The sequence below is a fragment of the Hordeum vulgare genome, chromosome 5H, assembly GCF_904849725.1.
Source record: "Hordeum vulgare subsp. vulgare chromosome 5H, MorexV3_pseudomolecules_assembly, whole genome shotgun sequence".
NCBI lineage: Eukaryota > Viridiplantae > Streptophyta > Magnoliopsida > Poales > Poaceae > Hordeum > Hordeum vulgare.
Window position 1 is genome coordinate 449,559,222 of NC_058522.1, and position 21,677 is coordinate 449,580,898.

General features: G+C 46.3%; 1 long non-coding RNA gene and 1 pseudogene across 1 annotated transcript; both read right to left on the reverse strand.

The window, feature by feature from the left end:
• Positions 1-304: 304 nt before the first annotated feature.
• LOC123396856 lies at positions 305-9,381 on the reverse strand (annotated as a pseudogene).
• A 1,726-nt stretch (positions 9,382-11,107) lies between these two features.
• On the reverse strand, positions 11,108-14,094 carry LOC123395105. The gene is made up of 2 exons (XR_006609661.1): positions 13,885-14,094; positions 11,108-11,962 (listed from the first exon to the last, which is right to left on the reverse strand). It is a non-coding gene; the product is annotated as an uncharacterized LOC123395105 (long non-coding RNA).
• Between the last annotated feature and the right edge of the window lie 7,583 nt (positions 14,095-21,677).

Sequence of the window (21,677 nt, forward strand, 5' to 3'; positions counted from 1 at the left end):
ATTCCCCTGCTGCACTGCTATCTGACGTGAGCGCCGACGACGATGAAGCTAATTAAGCCAACGCTAGCAAATGCAATAGGTGGAGATTGAGTTCGCGGACGTTGAGCGTGTCCGTTCGGTCCGACTCCAATCTCGAGCCATCTTTTGACCAGCATCAAGCGAAAGACAGCAAACTCGGCCAGTATCGAGCGACCATGGCAGGGGAAGGGGGCGCCATTGCCGTCGTCATGCTTCCCTTTTTTTTACTGAAACACCTTGCATTCCATTTACTAAGGACCAACTAAATCCGTGGTCATAGCACAAGTTACAATATCAGAGAGGTTTGAAAGCCAAACAAATTGGTTTCCATAAACACCAGTACACCACTACCACCTAAAGCAGCCAGCTCATGGGCTGGGACATTACAAACACGTGGACAGTGGGGGACATTCCACTTAATAAAACCCAACTCGAGCAGGTATTTGAGCTCGCGAAAGACAGCGCCCAGGGAGGATCGATCAAGAGTTTCAGAGTTGATGGCCTGCTGTAGAACCAAGCAGTCAGTCTCAAAAGCAACACGGCCCATGCCATGGTCTTGAGCAAACCGGACCGCATGCAATAGGGCACAAGCTTCAGCGTGAAGTGCATCGCACATGTATTCCAGCACTCCGGCGGCTGCGAAGAAGACGTCTCCAGCATGGTCCCGAGCAATACACCCCCAGCCAGCAGGTTGTGACACACCGCTGAAAGCTGCGTCAATGTTGATTTTAACCACGTCCGGAGCTGGCTTAACCCATTTCTGAATCCTCTGCACTTTTGGCTGCACTGCACAGTTTTAGCATTGTATTCACGCCATTCAATGACATGTCTGGTAAGTGAAGACTGAAACTCCTCCACTGATACTCTGGTTTGGTTACCACAGGAGGCAAATCGCTGCAAGTTTTTCATCCTCCGGTAAACGAAAGAGCTCCTCCAGCAGCCGACGAGGTGTTTGGCAATCGAGCAGTCTTTGACGGACACCATCTAGGCCACATGCCCTCCACATTTTCTTTACCTCTTTGCAGCGCAGAAACATATGCCCTCCATCCTCCGGCAGGTTGTGTCCAGCTCAACACCAAGATGCTCGACGTTTCGCAGCAAAGGATGGCTATTATGGGCCAATCTCCACATAAAGTGATGTACCTTCCCCGGGCAATTCACTTGCCAGAGGTGCAGCCATATTTTCTTTTCCTCCTCCCGCCCTGTCGAGCATTCACCAGTTTGCCGATGGCATTGGCGCTGAAGAAGGTCAACGTGAATTCTATATGCTGAACGGACAGAGAACCGTTAGGTTGATCTCTCGTTCAATGGGCCCAACGGCCCATTGAAACCTTGACCCACGCCCTAATCGGAGGCGTCCAGCCCAAGCAAGGCTGATGGCCTCCTGTCGCGCAGTGCTATAAAAAGGAGGTGGAGACCATGGCACAAGACACGAGGTTGGCCGCCGCCACTGGTTCTCCACTCTCAACCCTAATCCAACCCAGAGGGTAGCACTGAAGCGATGGGAAGTCCATCACCGTCACTATCGGATCTTTCTCTGCTTTCCCACCGTCGCCACCACCTCACGACGGTCTCTGGAGGGAGCTCATCGAGTTCATCACAAGGTAATAATCTACTACATCATCTCGAACACATCTAGCCTAAGATCCACGGGATCTATCAATGGTATCATGAGCCACGAGGCTTTTGATGTGTTTTCGGATGAAGAATGTACAAGTAAAGTTTCCCCCCTCCCCGATATGAACCCGAGAAGGGCAAAGATCAAAGAAAAGAAAGCTTCACCACAGTTCTCTCCGCAAAGAAGCGTCGCCGCAAGGCCGCGCCTGTTCCTCTCGATCCGCACACGCATCGGCATGCCGAGGTGTGGGGAAGAAGAACTCACCTCCTCGGAGGCAAGGGGTGGATCTGATTAGATCCAAAAGGAAAACAAACAAAGGAATCAGATTGGATCCAAAAAAGGCAAACAAAAAAAAGGAAGGGAACATGCAAAGCAAAGAAAGCCACCCCTCCGGGGGCAAAGTACATGCACTGCTGTCACGCCGTTCGACGGCGGCGCGCTTTCGCTAAGGAAAACGCGCCACCGACGAAGGGGAGGCAACGATGCAAAGGCCACGGCGCATCGGAACGAAAGGAGAAGAGGAACCACGGCCAACCCACTCGACGGCGACGCGCTCCCCGCAAGGGAATGCGCAACCGACGAAAGGGGAGGCCACGGTGCGCTGTGAGTGTGTGTCTCTCTCTCTGAAATAGAAAGGGGAGTAAGCGTTGGTCGAACGCCACGGCCACGGGGCTTCTCGGCGGGACCTGAGGGCCACCGCGCGAGGGAGAAGTCCCTGCCACCGCGGGCCAACAGGCGAAAGGAGAGGCCACGGTGCTCTGCCACCGCGGGCCGACAGGCAGGGAAGAGGGAGCGACGCGGCGAGGGACCCATAGTCTCCGCTGCCGGCAACCAAACCCACCTTGCAGGAGGGGAGAAGGCGCGGTAGGCCACCCCAGAACCCTCCGACGAGGCAGCGAGCCACCTAACAGAGAGGACAGAGGTGCTCGTCGCGAGGGAAAGGAGGGGCATGGGCGACGGCGCGCTGCGCTCGGCGGGGCTCGAGGGCCGCCGCGCGAGGCAGTGACTCGGACACCACAGGCGCTACTCGACGAGAGAAAGACCGGCCCTGTCATTGCTCTCGAGAGACAGGGGAGGAGAGAACGGCGCGATGGGGAGGAGACTGACCGCGTTAGGTTTCCTGCTGGTTGGAGCTCTCCTTTTGATCTAGCGAGATCGGTGGGCAACCGTCAGATTAGATCCGATGGCCCCGAGCGTCTAAAGCAAACCCTAGCGGGCGGTATGGGCCCTTGGGCCGAAAGAACAGGCGGCTGGGCCGGTCGGGCCGCAGGCAGCGGCCACAAGGCACAGGCCGGTGCCCAAGGCAGCTGGCTGTGGGTCGCAAAGGCATGGGCCGGCGTCACTGGGTTTTTTTGTTTTCTGTCTAAAATAGACAGATTCAAAAACTGTTTTTCTAAGCTTTTTTATATATACGAAAATATGTTTAGAAAATAGCAAAGAAAAATGTTCGAAGTTTCTGTAAAAGCAATGTTGATTTTTTTGAAAAGAAAAATAAATGGTTCTGAAAATAAAAGAAGATTTTCAGAAAAAGAAAAGTTCATGAATTTTGTAAAAAGATTATATATAAAGTTCATGATTTTTTTTAATTATGACAGAATATTTTTCTGTAATAGTAACATGTTTTTTCTGAAAAGAAAAATAAAAGGTTCTGAAAATAAAAGAAAGATTTTAAGAAAAAGAAAAATTCATAGATTTTATAAAAGAGATTATAAAGTTCATGAATTTTAACAGAATATTTTTGTGTAAAGGTGTATGAATTTTCATATTCATGTTTTTCCGCTGCAAAGTAAATGTTTAATCCTCCAATTAAATTGGAACCAACGGGAAAATTTAATTGGAAGAACTGTTATTAGCAATGTTTTTTCCCTTGTGGGTGAAATAAGATTCCAATAATTTCCGCTATCACAAAAGAAAAATATTTGTTTTAAAGTTAAATATGGTATTGTTGTTTTCTGACCAACGTTGATGATAACAGTACTATAATTGTATGAGTCATCTTATGTTTAAAGCTTAAATCTCTGATAAATTTTGTATCAAAGTGATCAATTTTCGAAGCACAGATAGAGAAATGCATATTTCTATTTCTGCTGCAATATGGTTAATGATGATGATTATTTCTTAGCAAAGTTGTTCAATAAGATTACTATCATCACATTGTTTATGAGTTATATGCATTATTTCCATTTATGCCCAACGGTGATATGGAATTAATGTACAAGGATGATGTTTTATTCTAATTCTGTTACCACGATGATTTAGAATATTCCAGAAAGTTTTAAAAGGTTTAATGTGCATGATTTTAATCAGACCAACGTAGGGTTATTTTTATGCTCATTACCGTTGTTTATTGGCTAAGTTTTCTCAGACTAAAAGTTATTCAAGCTTTCACTCATGAAAGCGGATGTTTTGGGTACTAGTGACCCGAAAGATGGAAAAGAAAGGTCATAACTTGAGGGAATAAATTCTCTCTAAAGAATGGCTTCACAAGAAAAGAACTCTTGGATATTAATTCAAGAAAAGAAAAGAGATAGATCATTGAGAGTCTTGGTTGACGAATGTCTTTCATGTACTCTCTATGATGAAGTCTCCTTTTTTTCAGTCAACATGATTGAAATGAAACAAGCAACATGCATGTTTAATTTGACCAACGTCGGATCAAACATGTGTGTCAAAGATAATTCAGATTTATTTCTGAATTTGATGCAGTCAAAAGAGCCAATTATGGCATTTATGTCCCTTACAGGGAATTACCCGCATGGCGGGAAAAGTCTGGGAAGAATGCTTGCGTAACCGGGTAAAGTTGACATTGTATTATGTCAACAATCCATGTATGGTGGGAGAAATTTTGGCAAAGGCCTTATCCTGTATGACAGGAGAAAGTTATGATGACTCATGTGCGGTTAAAGTCCCACTATGGGAGAAAAGTATGGAGTAGCTATTAAGCTTTTCTAGTATCGACCGTACACCTTATGTGTAACGGTCATTATGCAATCACTAAATCCAGAAAAGATAAAAGTAAGAGGCGAACCTAAAGACAAGAATGATATGCAAGTGTGACTTGCAAAAGTGACAACTATAAAGAACTCTGTTGAGTTTCTGAAATGAAATGAGAAAAAAGTACTCACATACTAGTTAACTTATAACTTCATTTTACATGAAGTGATAAGATGAATGAGCTAGATAATCGAAGTTTCCTCATTTCACAAGAACTATGAATGGGTTTCGAAATTGTGGCAGAAAAGTTCTTGGCACATTTCGAGGGGGAGATAGAGACATGAAATACATTGTAGTGTATTTCATGACTCCTCTGTACTTTAGATGATGTGATGCACATTACTCCTCTGTACTTTAGATGATGTGATGCACATTATGCATCTAAAGTGATCCATTAATGAAGAATGTGATCGTCAAGGGGAGTACGACAGTCATTAGAATACCGTCATTATGATACCCCTAAAGAAAAGAAACAGTTGTATTTCCGGATCTTTTATAGTTCCGAAAGCAGACTAAGGAATACAACAGTGGTGCTTAAAGTGCCATAAAGAAGTAAGTTTAAAGATACGTCATTTCTTTAGTGAAGATGGAGTAATCTGGGGGAGCATGTTGTATGACCTATACAACACCTGTTGTTAGCTCTACAAGGGATCTTGTGATACAGGTCCGTGTAATACCTATTGCCTTTTGGAAATGGGTGACTATAGAATTAATTTGCCTTTTGGCAATGACAGAGCAACGACAACCCCATATGAAACAAGTGCCAGTACTTGAGATTTTGATGGTCTCTAGGAATGTGAAAATCAGATACTTGTGATTACTATAAAGTCTATGTTAGTGAAATTCCACCATTCGAATTTCACTAACATAGACTTTATGAAGGGTCTACAAGGCAAATGTGACTCCAAAGGAAATATGTAAAGGTGTAAAACATGACTTAAATCGAAAGATTTTGTGCAAAGAAAATGAGAGGACAATTGCATTCATGCAAAGTTATAGAATGGGAAATTCGTTTCCCAATTCCTATGCATGTGGATGATGTCCTACTTGCTAGTGGTGATGTCAATCTACTGCAGGAGGAGAAAAGAAGTTCTTGTCCTCAAAGTTCAAAAGAATAAAAGGGGTATTAAGAATGTCGCATGGACATGCCAAGAAAGATCTCTAAAGTATGCATACGAGAAAACCTACGCTTGTTCTTATAGTCAAGGGTAATGGAACTGGAATCTATGGTGTTTCAAAAGTTAATAAGAAAAGATTGTAAACGAATATGGTACCATATGCTTCAGTTGTTGGAAGCTTAAGATATTACCGTGACACAGTTCACGTATATATCCAGGTTGTTTTGGCAATGTCCAGTCCATAGATAAATCAATGGAATGGAGTCAAAGATATCGGCCTCATGCTGAAAGAAATAAGTGCTCTCAAAAGATTGTGAGTACGAAGGCAGGACTTGTGAAATGTATAGCGAAATCCACAATTGTCGCTAACTTTCATACTCGGAGTTTTGTGTGGAAAATCTCCAAATGAGTGAAACGATTATCATCAATGTGATGCAATGATATGTTATAGCTTGATATGAGGCTGAGGGACATGCAAAATGGTTAAGGCTACCTGTGCCCGGAGTTGATAATGGTTGACAACAACGATAACCATTTTAAGTTCTTTCGCTCCAGTCACAACGAGTCAAGTGTTGATGCCAAACACACTGACAAAGAGTTACGTGTTGTGAAGGAGAAAGTCCGGAATTATGGAAAAATGCTTGAAGCATAAAAGCAACAAAAAGTGTTTGCAGATCTGTTTATCAAAGGCTTACCGCCCAGTGTGTTCGGAGAACACACAATCGACATGGGTTTTATGGTATAGTCTAATATTTCCGGATAATAAAGGGCCCAATGTTAAAGAATCTGTCTCAAAATAGAGAGGTACATTGTGGCTGTCTGATTCCATCGGCAATTGAGCTGTGACGATGAAACATGCCCTATGTATTGATCTGTTGCGAAATGAGTAAAGTTAAAAGCATATGATGAGATCAAGGGGGAGAATTTTAGATTGATCTCTCGCTCAATGGGCCCAACGGCCCATTGGAACCTTGACCCACACCCTGATCGGGGGCGTCCAGCCCAAGCAAGGCTGGTGGGCCCCTATCGCGTAGTGCTATAAAGAGGAGGTGGGGACCATGGCACAAGACACGAGGTTCGCCGCCGCCACTGGTTCCCCACTCTCAACCCTAATCCGATCCAGAGGGTAGCACTGAAGCGATGGAAAGTCCATCACCGCCACTACCGGATCTCTCTCTGCTTTCCCACCGTCGCCACCACCTCACGACGGTCTCTAGAGAAAGCTCATCGAGTTCATCACAAGGTAATAATCTACTACATCGTCCCGAACACATCGAGCCTAAGATCCACAGGATCTATCAAAAACAACCCCTTCCTGTGAAACTGCCAAGCCACGAAATCCTCGTGATGTTCAAAGATGGGAATCGATAAGATCACATTCGCATCCTGCTGACAGAATGTTTGCCTGACCAGCTGAGCATCCCAAGAGTTAGTATATGGATCAATCAACTCCGCAACCCTAGTCAGCAGGGTACTTCCCCTCCTCGTTCTCGGGAACCTGACCGCACCAGAAGGCAGCCATGGGTCCTGCCAGATCCTGATATTCTCACCACTACCAACTCGCCACACCATCCCCTCCTTAATGACCTCTACTCCTTGGAGGATGCTTCGCCAAACATAGCTTATACCCGTAGTAGCTGCAGCAGAGAGAATGTCACCATCCGGATAATACTTGGCGCGTAGGATGCGAGCACACAGAGAGTCAGGGGCTTGGATCATACGCCACACCTGCCGGGCAAGCATTGCGATATTAAACGAGTGGAGATCTCTATACCCCAATCCACCTTGTTCCTTGGGGAGCTTCATCTTGTCCCATCCTACCCAATGGTGTCTTGTATCATCATCCATTTCTGACACCAAAAGCGACAAACCAGCTGGCTAATGCTCTCACACAGAGACTTGGTAAGATCAAAACATGCCATGGCATACGTGGGTATAGCCTGAGCCACTATCTTAATCAAGATTTCTTTGCCCTTCTTTGACAGCAACTTTACTTTATATCCTTGCAGCAGCTCCCAAATTCTGGCACGAATGTATCCAAAGCACCTTTGCCTTGACCTACCAACATAGCTCGGCAAGCCGAGGTACTTCCCTTGATGCCCTTCACTATGAAACCCAAGTAATTGCAGCAGGAGATCCTTCTGTTGGCGTGGCGTGTTCTTACTAAAAAGAATCGCCGATTTGTCCTGGTTTATTGTTTGTCCAGATCCCCGCTCATACACCTCCAGAATGTTATTCACCGTCAACACACTATCTTCCGTGGCCTCCACAAGAAGAAGAGAGTCATCAGTAAAGAGGAGGTGGGTCACCGGTGGTGCTTCAGGAGCCACCCGAATACCCCTAATCTGGCCCGCTGACTCTGCATGGTTGAGGAGAGCAGAGAGACCCTCAGCGCAAATCAAGAAGAGGTACGGCGATATCGAATCGCCCTGACGAAGTCCCCGCCCAGGAATCACAGTATCCGTACACAAGCCATTTATCTTGAATCTGAACCTCACTGTGCGCATACACTTGCTGATGTGCTCAACAAAACACCGAGAGAAGCCCAGATGTATCATAACCTTCTCAAGAAATGCCCATTCCACACGGTCATACGTCTTGAGTGCAGTAACAAGTGTTCCCCGATCTCCGCCTCTTCAAGAAGTATGTCATTTCATATGCCAGAATAGTGTTGTCAGAAATCAACCTACCTGGGACAAACGCACTCTGGTTTGGTGAGATAAGAGCAACTCCAACGGGCCGACCCAAACGAACGGTGAATTTGTTCGCTTTTTGTCCGTTTGGGTCGGCCGTCCACCCGACGTCCATCCTGTTTTAGATTTGGGTCGGCAGTGCGTCCAACGCGTCGACCCATTTCATGTCCGCAATCAACATATTTTCAAAAAAGGACCCGCGACCGATCATGCCAGCGGTCATGTTTCATGCCAGCATCATGCAAGCAACATGCCAGCGCCGGCATACAATGCCGGCCTAAAAAAATAGCACCACAATCATGTTCTGCATGTAGTCGTCGTTGCCGGCGTCCGACATCCCGTCGAACAGGATGCGCGTGCCCGGCAGCTTGTCGGTTGGCGTTTGCCTCGCACGTTTCCTCGCGCCTCCAGATGACGAGCCACCGGCCACCGGTGTGGCGTTGAGGTCGATGGTCGTGGGCGCGGGCGTGGAAGGCGCGACCACGCTCACCTCGGGCGAGCACTCCCCCGAGAGATGGGAGGCCTGCGGGTAGACGTGGAAGCCGGACACCGGCTTGCAAGACGACGCGCGGGGCGAGTCGGGCAGCAGCGCACGAGGGAAGGCGGATGAGCCGGTGCTGACCGCGGCGGCCACGACGGCGTTGACGAGGCCGTGCTGGCTAGGGTTTAACCCCAACATGCAGAGCGCCTCCCTCGTTGCCGCCGCGACGCGGGCGTTGGTGACCTGCTGCTGCGCGACGGCCACCGCAATGGCTTCATCCCTCGCGCCCGCCGCGTGCCTCCGGTCCTTCCTCTTGGTCGACTCCTTTACCTACTGTTCGGCCGTCAGCACCTTCTCCGGCTTCAGCGCAACGGCCTTCCGGAAGGCGCGAGGCTTGCCTTTGTCGGACGCGAGGGAGGCCAGGCTGGCTGCGGCGTCGAGGTCGAGGTCGCCGTCCATGGCCGGCGCGGGGCGGGAGCGGGCGTGGGGCGGGAGCGCGCGCGGGCGGGAGGGTTTTTGGGGGGGAAATGGAGGTGGAAGTCATCGACCGACGGGCCCGGGGAGAGGAGTAGGCGCGCGCGAGCGTCCGTCTCGTGTCCGTGCCGACGCAAATCCGGCCTAAAATTGGACCGGAAATGGGTCGCCAAGCGGACGTCAAACGGACGCGCGTCCGTTTGGGTCGGCGCGTTGGGCCGATTTTTGTGTCCGCGCCGACCCAAGAAGACGGCGGCCGACGAAATGGATTCGTTCCATTGGACTTCTCTAATCTCTCTAAAAATGCCCTTCAACCAGTTGGCGAAGACTTTGAACAGGAGCTTATACACCACATTATTATACAAAGGCTAATAAGACGAAGATCCTTTAATCTTTCCGGGTTCCGGACCTTTGGGATAAGCACCACTAGGGTGTCATTCCATGCTTCAGGTATACTGCTGCCTTCTAACACGTGTAAAACCTCGCGTACCACATCGTCATGCTTCCTTCCCCCACCGCGTGCGACCTCCTCGTCGTGTACACAATTCACAACCACCAAGCTCCCAAAGGAGGCCTCATGGGCTTGCGCAACGCATGGAGGTCTAGGTTGGTCTGTGGAAGTGTGCGCTCGACGTATGCCGGAGGCGGTGCTTGGGGAGCTGCTTGCTTCCATCTACGAGTCACATGATGCCAGCAGCAGAGTTAAACTACCCCTACAGCGTGTTTGTTTCGTGGGAATTAAAGATGAAAATTGCAAGTTCAGAGGTAAGAAGAATAAAAGGAAAGCGGCGATTTGGCTCCCGAGCTCAACTGCACCCGCATCGATGAAAAAATCTAAAATAAATACTAAAAAAATTCAAAAGATTCCAATTTTTATTTTTTGTGTTAGATAATTTGATGCGAGAAGCTCTTAGCAAAAAAGACAAATCAGGGTCTGTAAAAAAGGTTTACTGTTCACACACTGTTTTGACCCGATTTATCTTTTTTGCCAAAAGCTGCTCATATGCTCAAATGAGTTCAAATTTAAAGCGGACCTCACACACCAAATTATCTATCATACAAAAAAATTGGATTTTTGTAAATTTTCTACTACCTCCGTAATAGTTTATAAAGCACGCACGTGTACCTAGATCGTCAATTTGACTTATATAAAATTTATTGTTTAATATAAAAATTATATCATTAGAAAATAAAACATCTAAAGTTTTTAATGATATATTTTTTAAATATATGCTTATCATTAAGTTAATCAAATTAACGACCTAGATATACATGCCGGACTTATAAACTGAAATGGAGGAAGTAGTTTATTTTTTATTTTTTTTCTAACCGGAAGCAGGCTTGAATTTTCGGAATAAAAGTACACTGATTGTTTAGAGGGTATGAGAGTTTAAGCGGGAAGGGGAATAAAAGTCAATTCCCATCAATTTCTTCCCAAACTAATTCCCATCATGTACCAAACAATACCAATTAGAGGGTATGAGAGTTTAAGTGGGAAGGGGAATAAAAGTCAATTCCCATCAATTTCTTCCCAAACTAATTCCCATCATATACCAAACAATACCAACAGGCTCTAGAGTTTAGGCTTGAAATATAGAGTATATAGGTTAGGTAACCACCATGATGCAAGGAAGAAGCACCGCAAGCTTATTGGGTGGTCAATCTACATTCACAGCAAAAATAGTCCAACCGTTGGATGACATACAAGAAATACTTCATGGACGAATATCCAATATTTGGCAACCATACAAAAACAGAGTATTACATCACAAGTCAATTTCTCACAGCCACATTTCATTAAAAAGAACAAACTATCCTTTCCACACTATATTTGACATAAAGTTTCATAAAAACCGCACTTTAAAGTGCATGCATCTAGCAAAAGCACACTTTCTTCGACATGACATTACACAAAACCACAGGTCTCCAAGAGTGCCTTGGTCCTGTGAAGAGAAAACTGATCATCTGCCCATCAATAGCCATATATTTTTTAATTATTATTCAGGGAAAACTAAGGGGGACGGAAATGCATCTTATTATTATAGTAACTGCCCTAACACGCCACTATTATTTATCTCTCTGTAGGCATCATGCGCTCCTTTTCATTACCTTTTCTTTCCCAAATTTCTCCATCTATAGAGAAGAGAAATCATGAAAAGACAAAGATCGTAGAGAAGGGCAAATTATACAAGGAGAGGCAAATAATATAGATATGCCTACTCTATATGATGAGCAAAGACCACTTTTCTCTTATGCGAAGTGTCATGTCCAATAAGTGCGGTTCTATAAAAAGCTAAAAGGTCGTGCATATGGTGAGTTGGTTTTGTCAAGAATCAACAACACAGAGTTGACTAACATGAAAGGCCCCCCTATAGCTTTAACGTGTGCGCTCCATTTCCTGAAGGCTGACACACAACCAAGGCCATGTTTATATATGTTCCCATCAACCCAACATCCTGCGATGATCGAAGCAAGGTATCCCAACTCATAGGTCACTCTCAAGATAGAAGATGCATCCGGGTCTCCAACTCGAGGCATCCTAATAAATCCTACAATAACAAAGCACCTGAAAAAATGATTGAGAAGAAGCAATTAATACTGGTAAGGTACTTATGTTTGTGAAAATGTATATATTGGAAATAACAAACAAATCAAATGACTTGAAAAAACATAAATCAGATCATGGTGGCCGGAAAATTCAGTGGGTTTTGGTTGTCAAGTCTGTTTGAATTGGCGGTGATAGCTCAATGCTGAACTTCGGTTGCCATGGCCTATCTAAAAACAGTGGGTTCTAACTATGTGTTTTCCAGTACTTGTTAATGTGTATAACTTCTCGTTGTGTGACTAATGTTGTTCGTAATATGGAAATACTGAAAAGGGGGTTATCATAATTCGAAGAAAAATAAAATCATAAGGAAGGGCAAGACAATATCCATGCAAATCTAAAGTCCTGAATAATAGCAGAACAGCGAAAGAAGTATTTAGTGGACAAAATGTTACTCTATCAAGGTTCTCGTGTTTGTAAAAAAAAAGGGTGTCTGAATACATGAGTTGAACAAGAATTCATCAAATAACAAACATATAAATCAAATCATAGGAAAGTGAATCTCCATCTTCATAAAAGTCTAGGAAACACAGATAATTATCGAACCATCAACTTATAAAATGAAAAACCATAATCATACGACTACATAATTTGACTATTTCAGAACCACCAAAAGGATGGTGAAGCGGAGTGGGCTCACTGTTGTCTACCAGCTCTAATATATTTGATTTGATACAGATGCAAAGACCATGAGCATAGGAAAGTAAGCAACAATACAAGTAATTCTTTTAGTGATAATAAATAGCCATGAACTTAGAAAAGTAGTTAACACGCAGTCTCTCAGCAAGGATTACAGGGCTAGAAGTCGCAACTCCAGACCTGAAGAGGGGACAGTCAACATAAATACGAGTACTTGCGACTGTGGGTGCGTGAGCGAAACTCCTAAGAGCATCTCTAGTAGAACCCTCAAACCCTTAAATCCAAAATCAGTTTAAGGGTTGAGAATTGGCCATTTTTGACACTTTTAAGGGTTGAAAAACAGAGGCAAAGACTAGAACCCTCAAACCCAACCCTTATAGCCTAGTTTTGAACACTATGAACATGGACGCGGAGGAACAGAGGATACAAAAATGACTTCAGCCGCGGAGGAGCTCGCGCTCGCGCTGCCTGGACGAGGCCGTCTCCCTGGCGTACCGCGTGATGGAGCTCCGCCGGGCGCCGCGGCCCTTCTCGGCGGGCGGCCGCGGCAGGCGCGGCGGCGGGCGGGGGCGCGGCGACGGCGGCCGCGGCTGGAGCGCGGGGGGCGGCGGCGGCGGGCGGGGGCGCGGCGGCTGGAGCGCGGGGGGCGGCGGCAGGCGCGGCGGCGGCGGGCGGGGGCGCGGCGGGCGCGACGGCGGCGGCTGGAGCGCGGGGCCGGGGCCTGGGCGCAGAGGGGCGGCGGGGCCGGGGCCGGGGCGGCGGCCGGAGCGCGGGGGGCGGCGGGGCGGCGGCTGGAGCACGGAGGGCGGCGGGCTGGCGGCGGCCGCTGCGGATTCCTCCCGCGCGCGGGAACCAACTTCCTCCCGCGCGATGTGGGAAAATGAGTGCGGGTTGGGGGCAGTTTTCCCCCCAACCCTCACTTCTACAGGCTGGGAAGGGGTTTGAGGGTTCGACCTCTAAATTGTTTTACGGGTTTAAGGGTTTAAGGGTTCTAGTCTACGCCGTTTTTCCGATGAAAACTGTAAAAAAGCGGTTATTTTTAAGGGTTCGAGGGTTCTACTAGAGATGCTCTAAGCAAACTGCTGTCCGGCCATGCTTGAATGCGTTGCAGAAACGAACTAGTAATCCCCACAACTGCAGGGGCGGATCTATGCGCACCCAGCAATTGGGTGTGGGATCTAACTAACCGCTGCCATCGAAAAGAAATTAACTAATCGCTGGATGAAAAACAAGAAAGCTCATACCTCGAAACCAAAGGGAAAGGCTATTCCGACGGGGCCGGCGCGCGTGAGAGGTGGACGGGGGCAGGAGGCGACGGATCGAGGCGTCGGCGACGGCGACGGCGGGACGGCGCCTTGGGGTTTCGTGGGTGAGGTGAAAGGTGGACTGTTCGGCTCGACCGAGCAGGTACGCTTTTTATCTTACCGGGCGATGTCTAAACCGGCCAGGGCTCCTCATTGTGCCTGCTCTGTTTTTTTTTTTTTGAGGGGACTGTGCCTGCTCTGCTAGTACGTACGTTTCGGGCTCCTCATTGTCAAGGAAGAGTCCGTTTTTGTTTGCAACGAGTACTAAAAACATGAGTAGGTTTCGGACACTTTTCTTGCCAAGGCCAATGTCCAAGTATTAGAAGAATCCAATCTTAACAAGTTACTACAAGGATCCCTTACAAAAAAACAAGTTACTACAAGGCAACTCCAAAAAAACATATGCAAACTACAATCAAATTCTTGAAGGGCAATGTCGATGCCTTATTCGAATTCTGCATTACCGCGAGGGACACAAGACAATCCTGCCTGGTGACAAAACGGTCTGGTTAGTCAAACTTTTAAGGGTAACGCTACGCATCCACCGGCGAATTATTTTCAATGATCCGTCACCTTCACAGCCGTTTGATTTGGTGCATCCAACCGATCTCATCCATCCGATCCGCACGCGGGGCTTTGGCCTAATTGCTGAAACGATGCTCGAGTTTCTGAAACAATCGCTTTGTTGCAGGATTTTTTTCTCCACGCGTGCTCCGGCTGGGCACCCGGTAATTCGTGAAACAACGCTCGAGTTTCTGAAACAATTGCTTTGTTGCAGTTTTTTTTCTTCGCGCGCGCTTTGTGGGCATCGGGTAATTCCTGAAACGATGCTCGAGTTTCTGAAACAATCGCTTTGTTGCAGTTTTTTCTTCTTCGCGCGCGCTTTGGCTGGGCATCCGATAATTCCTGAAACAATGCTCGAGTTTTTGAAACAATCGCTTTGTTGCAGTTTTTTTTCTTCGCGCGCCCTTCGTGGGCACCGGGTAATTCCTGAAACAACGCTCGAGTTTCTGAAACAATTGCTTTGTTGCAGTTTTTTCTCAGAGCGGCGAAGAAGAGAAAGAAGACCGGGCGGAGCATGGCCGGCAGCGAGTCGGAGCCGAGGAACCTCTGGTACGGCGTGACGAACAACACGAGGTAGTGCGCAGCGCCGACAGCGGACATGGCCACGGCGCCCTCGTGCCACCCCATCTTTGCCGCCGCCCTCGCCGTCATCAGGTTCGCGATCACCGTCATGTGGCTGGCCGGGTTGGCCACCATGGACAGGAACTTCCTGCCACGCGTGAACCACTGGCCGTAGACCTTGACGTCCAGGACAAGGATGGGTAGTGAGAAGGCCCACCACAGCATGTGGTAGGATGGCGCGTCCGGGCGCAGGAATGGCGTGGCCTGAAGCAGCAGGAGCCACGAGATCCAGGGCGCGAACAGGTAGTTCATGCCGACGTGGTGCCGGAACTCGGCGCGCACGGCGGGGATCCGGAGCACGCAGCGCGCCACATAGAGAACGCACAACGCGAACAGGGTGAGCAGCGCGAGCGACCAGAGCAGCACGAACGCCGCTGACGGCAGGGATCGATCTAGATCCGGTCTGACGCGGGGAGGCAGGGCCGACGCGGGTCGACCGGCGGCAGGAACGCGACAGCGATGGTGGCTGCGCCGATGGCAGTAAGATCTGCTTGTTGCAAGGGATGAGGGAAAACCATGGCTGCTTGCTGCTAGGAGCAGCAAAAGCGCGTTGGTGGCTTGACTGCTAGGAGCGACCGGGAGATATTTTTGGGGAGAGGATGAAGCTTCAAGTTCTCTGGACAGGATAAGATCGAGAGGAAAACGTGGGCCATGGTGACACGTGGCACATAGTCGAGGCGGTTGATGCTCATGGTAGATCCGCTGGCGGAAAGGAAACGTTTTCCAACTTTTAAGAGGTCTGATTTTGTTGTCATCAAAACAATTCCGTTAATAGACAATTATGATGACCCCCTTGCCTGATACTGTACTATGTCAAAAGGGGGTCTTTTCTCGTTGAAATCTGCTCATCCTCTATTCATGAATGAGAAAAATCTTCTTGGCTCTAGGGTTTGCGCCTCTAGCTCCATTGTTTGGTGGTGTCTCATATGGAACCTTTCCATCCAAATCTAAATGAAGCACTTTGTTTGAAGGGTGACACACAATACTTCGATAGTTAAGGCCAATCTTATATTAGAAAATGTATGGATATCGACCCAAAGTGCTTTGATGTGTTACCGCAATGTTGAAGGTTGTGGACATATGTTTTCCATATACACAAAAGTAAAATAAATATGGTGGGAATGTTTTGACGCTAACATGGTGAGAATGTGACATGGAGCCCCGTGATTCTCAGCTCCAAAACTAGTGCTAGAGATGTACAGGAAACAGTTAATAAAATGAAGGAGAAAGAAAGAGCTCTCATGTCTCTAGAGGATGCCAAAATTGCCCAGATTGATTACAGCTGCTGGCAGGTAAGGATTCAATTTCGAACGTACCTCCTTTCTATCTATGTACAACCATATGAACATGACAGATTTAACTCAGTCATGCATGCCCATAGCCAAAGAACGTGCCAATTTCTTGCCTCACTTATTGGTTGTATTTGGACTCTACGCCATTCAGTCCAACATCATCTAGTCAACCTAAATTGACCTTAGCATTGTTTACCAGCGAAGGCATGATAATTCTAAGGACAAGAGAAAAAAAAAGTGTGCATTGCTCTAGGGGCAGCTCATGTGAACCCTAGTCGTCGTGATGTCGTCGCCATTGTCTCACTCATCTTCATCCTCCTCACTATTGGGAGAGGACCATTGTTGATGAAATCGTTAACTTGTAGCCGTTCGGTTGACTGGCGGGTAGGGGACTAATGGGCTAACCAACAAGTTAATCGGCCATTTAATAAACTAGTTGGATGTTTTTTTTAGTTTGTCGGCTACTCGGTGACCCTATGAGTTAGTCATTTTATTTCTATCTTTTCATACATAACCAAAGAATGGAAAAGATTCCTCAAGAGTCTCGGGTCCCAGAAGCACGTGATAAATGTCACCGAAGTCTCGACAAGTTAACTGGTTAATCAGATGAATTCTTGAACAGGAAAGAGAACAGTTGGCTCTTAACCCCGTGCATTGGGTGGTCCCATGGGCTGCACACCGAGCTCGCCCTTGGACAACAAGATGAATCAATTCTTTGGCCCGTTATACTTCCGATCAAAGAAACGCAGTACCTTGCAAAAACACAAACAAATTAGGAAATCGCCTACTGAGGCACAATTCAATCATCATCGGTGTAAGTTGCGACAACATTGTCCACACCTGGGAATGAACACATCAAATGAGAGTGACCATGAAGGAACCATCTATAAAGCTACGAGAGATGAGCTATGTATCAGTCTTTCACAACACCTACGAGCAGACTACCCACATGGGGGAGCACACATTTTCTAGAGAATCCACATCTGCTAGCTATGACCTTGGTCAAAAAAGAAACATGGTGTATTTCTTCTTCTTCTTAGTCGTTGTCCTCTTCTCGAGCAACATCCATGGAGTTTATTCGGAAGGCATCATCAGTTAGTTTTTTCAGGTAACATATTGAAATTCGGTTCGAGTTAGGTTCAGAGATGAGCTTCCAGTTCCGGAATTATGGACAAACACAACCTAGGGGGGTATGTGACCTTTGGCTTTGGTGAGTGCCTAAATTCGCCACTGTTGTCAACAGCACAAAAGTTCATGTGCTTCTTGTCAAACATACTTTCATACACATTTGGAAGATCGTTGATCATGTTCAACATATGCGCTTCTTGGCGGACACAAAGCACACAATCGTTGGATTGGCAACAAGCTACAGCTGAAGCTTTCGCACCAGCTTTTAGCCACATATTATAAAAGGACAACAAGAAGCAAGGAATGTGTGAAAGTAATAACAAATGACCTTTTGAAATGAAGAAAAATGTATGGAACCATTTTTCTTGTGCAATCAGTAATAGCTAAAGCTTTGCATAAACTTGACGCATGTATGTGACAGGAACTAAATAGCAAAACATTTGATAGCCAGAACTAAATAGCAGAACACTTAATAAAGAATACATCAAGAACAATATAGCAAGTGCATGGAATTGGTTTTGCATGCAAACATTTCTCCTAAATCTTCATATAGGCTACACACCACTTCCATAGAGGAAGTAGCACTTTCAATATAGACGTCCAGAGTCGGCCTTTATATTTCCCAAATGATAAGTGCTACACGTCACGTGTGTGGCACTCCGGCTGAAAGTGCGTTATATCAACTAGAGAGGGGTGAATAGGCAATTTTATGAATTCGTCACTGAGGAATTTCCTTGTGAGGAAATTGCTAAGCAATGAATTACTTGCAGCGGAATAAGTGCTCACGCGTGAGCGTAACATGAGAAGAGCATGGTCATCATGATGGAATGAAACGAACACTTAGCGTGAGTATCGTGACGAGGATAAGCAGGTGAAGAATAAGTGGGGTGAAGAATTTGAGATAAGGAAATTGAGAAAGTCTTCGGTGAAATTCTTCACACAGTAACGATCAATTTCATCAACACATAAATGAGGAAATAGAAGGGTTGAGGAAATAGAACTAGTTACTCGGTGAAGAGAGTGATTTGATGACCCAGTTCCAACTGATGTGACAGTCGCACGTCTCGTTTGGAGTGGCTTGGTATTTAAACCAAATGACACACAATGCCAGGACACTTAGTCCTTACCGTATTCTCCTTGAGCTAAGGACACACAGTCCTCGCCCAACTCTCGTGGTAAGTCTTGAGGGTGGACTTCCAAACCCTCACAAACTCGGTCACCCGGAAATTCACAATTTATTGTTGGATGCTCTAGACCATGACGCCTAACCGTCTAGAGGATGCACAATCCTCAAAGGCAACAAGAGCTGCTCCACACAGGAACAATCTCTTCATTGATGCTCAATCACTTTGGGTTTTTGTTTTTGGTTTGGGTGTTTGGGTTTTTCCTCACTGATGATTTTCCCTCAAAGTCTTCAGAGAATGGGTTTCTCTCAAATGACAAGTGTTGGTTTCTCTCTCGGAGCAGCCAACCAGCTAGTGGTTGGAGGGGGGCGACTATTTATGGCCTGGGAGCAATCCCGACATGTTTGACAAAAATGCTCCAATGATATGACCGTTACGTGGATAAGGTTTGGGGATAGCTCGCGCGCGGAGCAACAACGGACGGAACTTTGAAGCTATGAAAGTCCCATGTCTCTCGTGTTCCTCACTTGTAGGCAATTCGCACTGGCGAAATCCTAACTTCTCAGTTAGAGCAATTTCCTCAGAGACAAGAAGATCTTCGTCTTTGTCACTAAAGAAATTGACTAAACTGTAAAAGACTTCCAAAGGCCTCACTCGAAGAATTGGGTATGTGTAGGCTTTGAGATGAGCATCACTTGAAATTTTTTTCTTAGTTTTACTTCGATCCCCTTTAATAGTACGGTGTTCCTATGACTCAAAATAAAGTAAATGAAACTACGAAAACAAAAGTCTTCACGCTTCAAAGTCCTCGCATCAATATCTTCAAGGATACACCAATTTCCTCACTTTCAAAGTCTTCGAGGAATTATCAAAGTCTTCAAATGAAGACATTCATTTTTAGGGGTTGATATTCTTCAAATAACTCAAACTCCTCAAGGACTTATGGAGCCCGTGTACACTTACAAACACATTAGTCTCTTAACCTATAAGTCTTCAATACACCAAAATTACTAAGGGGCACTAGATGCACTTACAATCTCCCCCTTTATGGCGATTGATGACAAATAGGTTAAGTTTTCAACGGTGATAAACATATGAAGTGTAAGTACGAAGTTTGAGGAATGAGATTGCAGGATGTAGAGAAACTCCCTCTGAAGATGTGCATATTTGAAGAATTTTCTTTGGACTACAAATGCACATTGGAGGTTTATACCATGGAGATCTCCTCCTATATCTTGTAATTCATACACGCATTTAACATATATTATGAGAAAATTGAAATGCATGATGGAAAGTGGTGTTTGACGAATTTTAGCATGCGTGCATTAATAATCGTGAGGAATAAGCATGCGAAGAACACGGTTCAAAAGTGTCAGACCACCACCAAGCATAAGTTCACAACTCATACAGTCAAACACTTGAGGAGAACGAGAGTTGCAACTTAACAAAAATATAGCCCAAATAGATAGACCCGCTTGAAGACTAACTCAATTTTCTCCCCCTTTGTCATCAAGTGACGAAAAGGGATGAGACTGAGGACTAACACCCCTAAGGAATTTCAACTTGTTGGTGGTGGAGGAGCGCAAGCTTTGTCGGGGTCGTTTGTCGTTGAAGGGCCAGGAACAGTGTCGTCAAGAACCTCATCTTCATCAGTCAAGCGTGATGAATAAAATGAACTAGTCACCAGCACATGAACTTTAACCTTCATGAATTTCTTCTTGGGCGGCCATGACCAATCAAAGTCCTGCATAAATTCCATCTCCTTGAGTTCTTGAGGGGTCTTGAGGTGAGACAGAATGGCCCATGCACGATCGAAGATTTCATGAAGATAGTAGTGATTCTTCAGCACAACATTATGTGTCACAGTTAGATCACACACAATGGCACCAAACTGATGCTTTACCCACTTGCGATTGCGATCGACCTTCTGATGAAGACTTAGCAGAAGTTCACGGTTAGTCATGTGATAGCCTGGCTTATTAGGGATGATAGACTACTCATATCAATAATGAATTCCTTCTTTTCCGGGAGCCCATTCGAACAGAACTCCCAGGTTAAGCGTGCTTGGCTTGGAGTAGTTTTAGGATGGGTGACCGACCGGGAAATTGATCCCGGGTGCGCATGAGTGAGGACAAAGTGCGCAGAAAAGACTAGTATTGATATGTGGGGCCAGTCTAGATCCCGCTAGGAGTAACGACCGTCGGCGGGTGTGTCCGGGGCGTTACAAGTTTGGTATCAGAGCCGAACCTCGCGGTTACATGGATGTTTGCGGACAGGTGTACGGTCATGTTGTTCATGACGTTTGTGACCCGTCGTGGCACACGGCATGGTACATGTAGTGGACTGGATGCATAGACGTTTGTACCAAGAGGGAACGCTCCTGTGGCCCGACGAGGACGTCGGTTCCTCTAAGTGGTGGTGTATGTGATAGCCTGGCTTATTAGGGATGATAGACTACTCATATCAATAAGGAATTCCTTATTTTCTGGGAGCCCATTCAAACAGAACTCCCAGGTTAAGCGTGCTTGGCTTGGAGTAGTCCTAGGATGGGTGATCGACCGGGAAATTGATCCCGGGTGCGCATGAGTGAGGACAAAGTGCGCAGAAAAGACTAGTATTGATATGTGGGGCAGTCTAGATCCCGCGAGGAGTAACGACCGCCGGCGGGTGTGTCCGGGGCGTTACAAGTCGTCACGTGCGGGGTAGACTCACGAGGAATTTGAGCCGAGGCTTTTGTATCAGAGTCTTGTGATGCAGTGTCATCATTTGTGGCGTAGGAAGCTACTTTGCAAAATTGTCCACCAAGGGGACGAGATCATTCATCAATAACAGTTTGTCCCTTGCATTCAATTTACTCGAAGGTTTTCTTGAGGACTTCGAGTGGGCAACCTAACTGAAATGATTTTGGAAATCGGTTTTTTTATGGAATTGAGGATCTCGCCTTAATGAATTTCATGATCCATGGCACATACGGATTCAGTTCGAAAGGTGACATAGCAATATT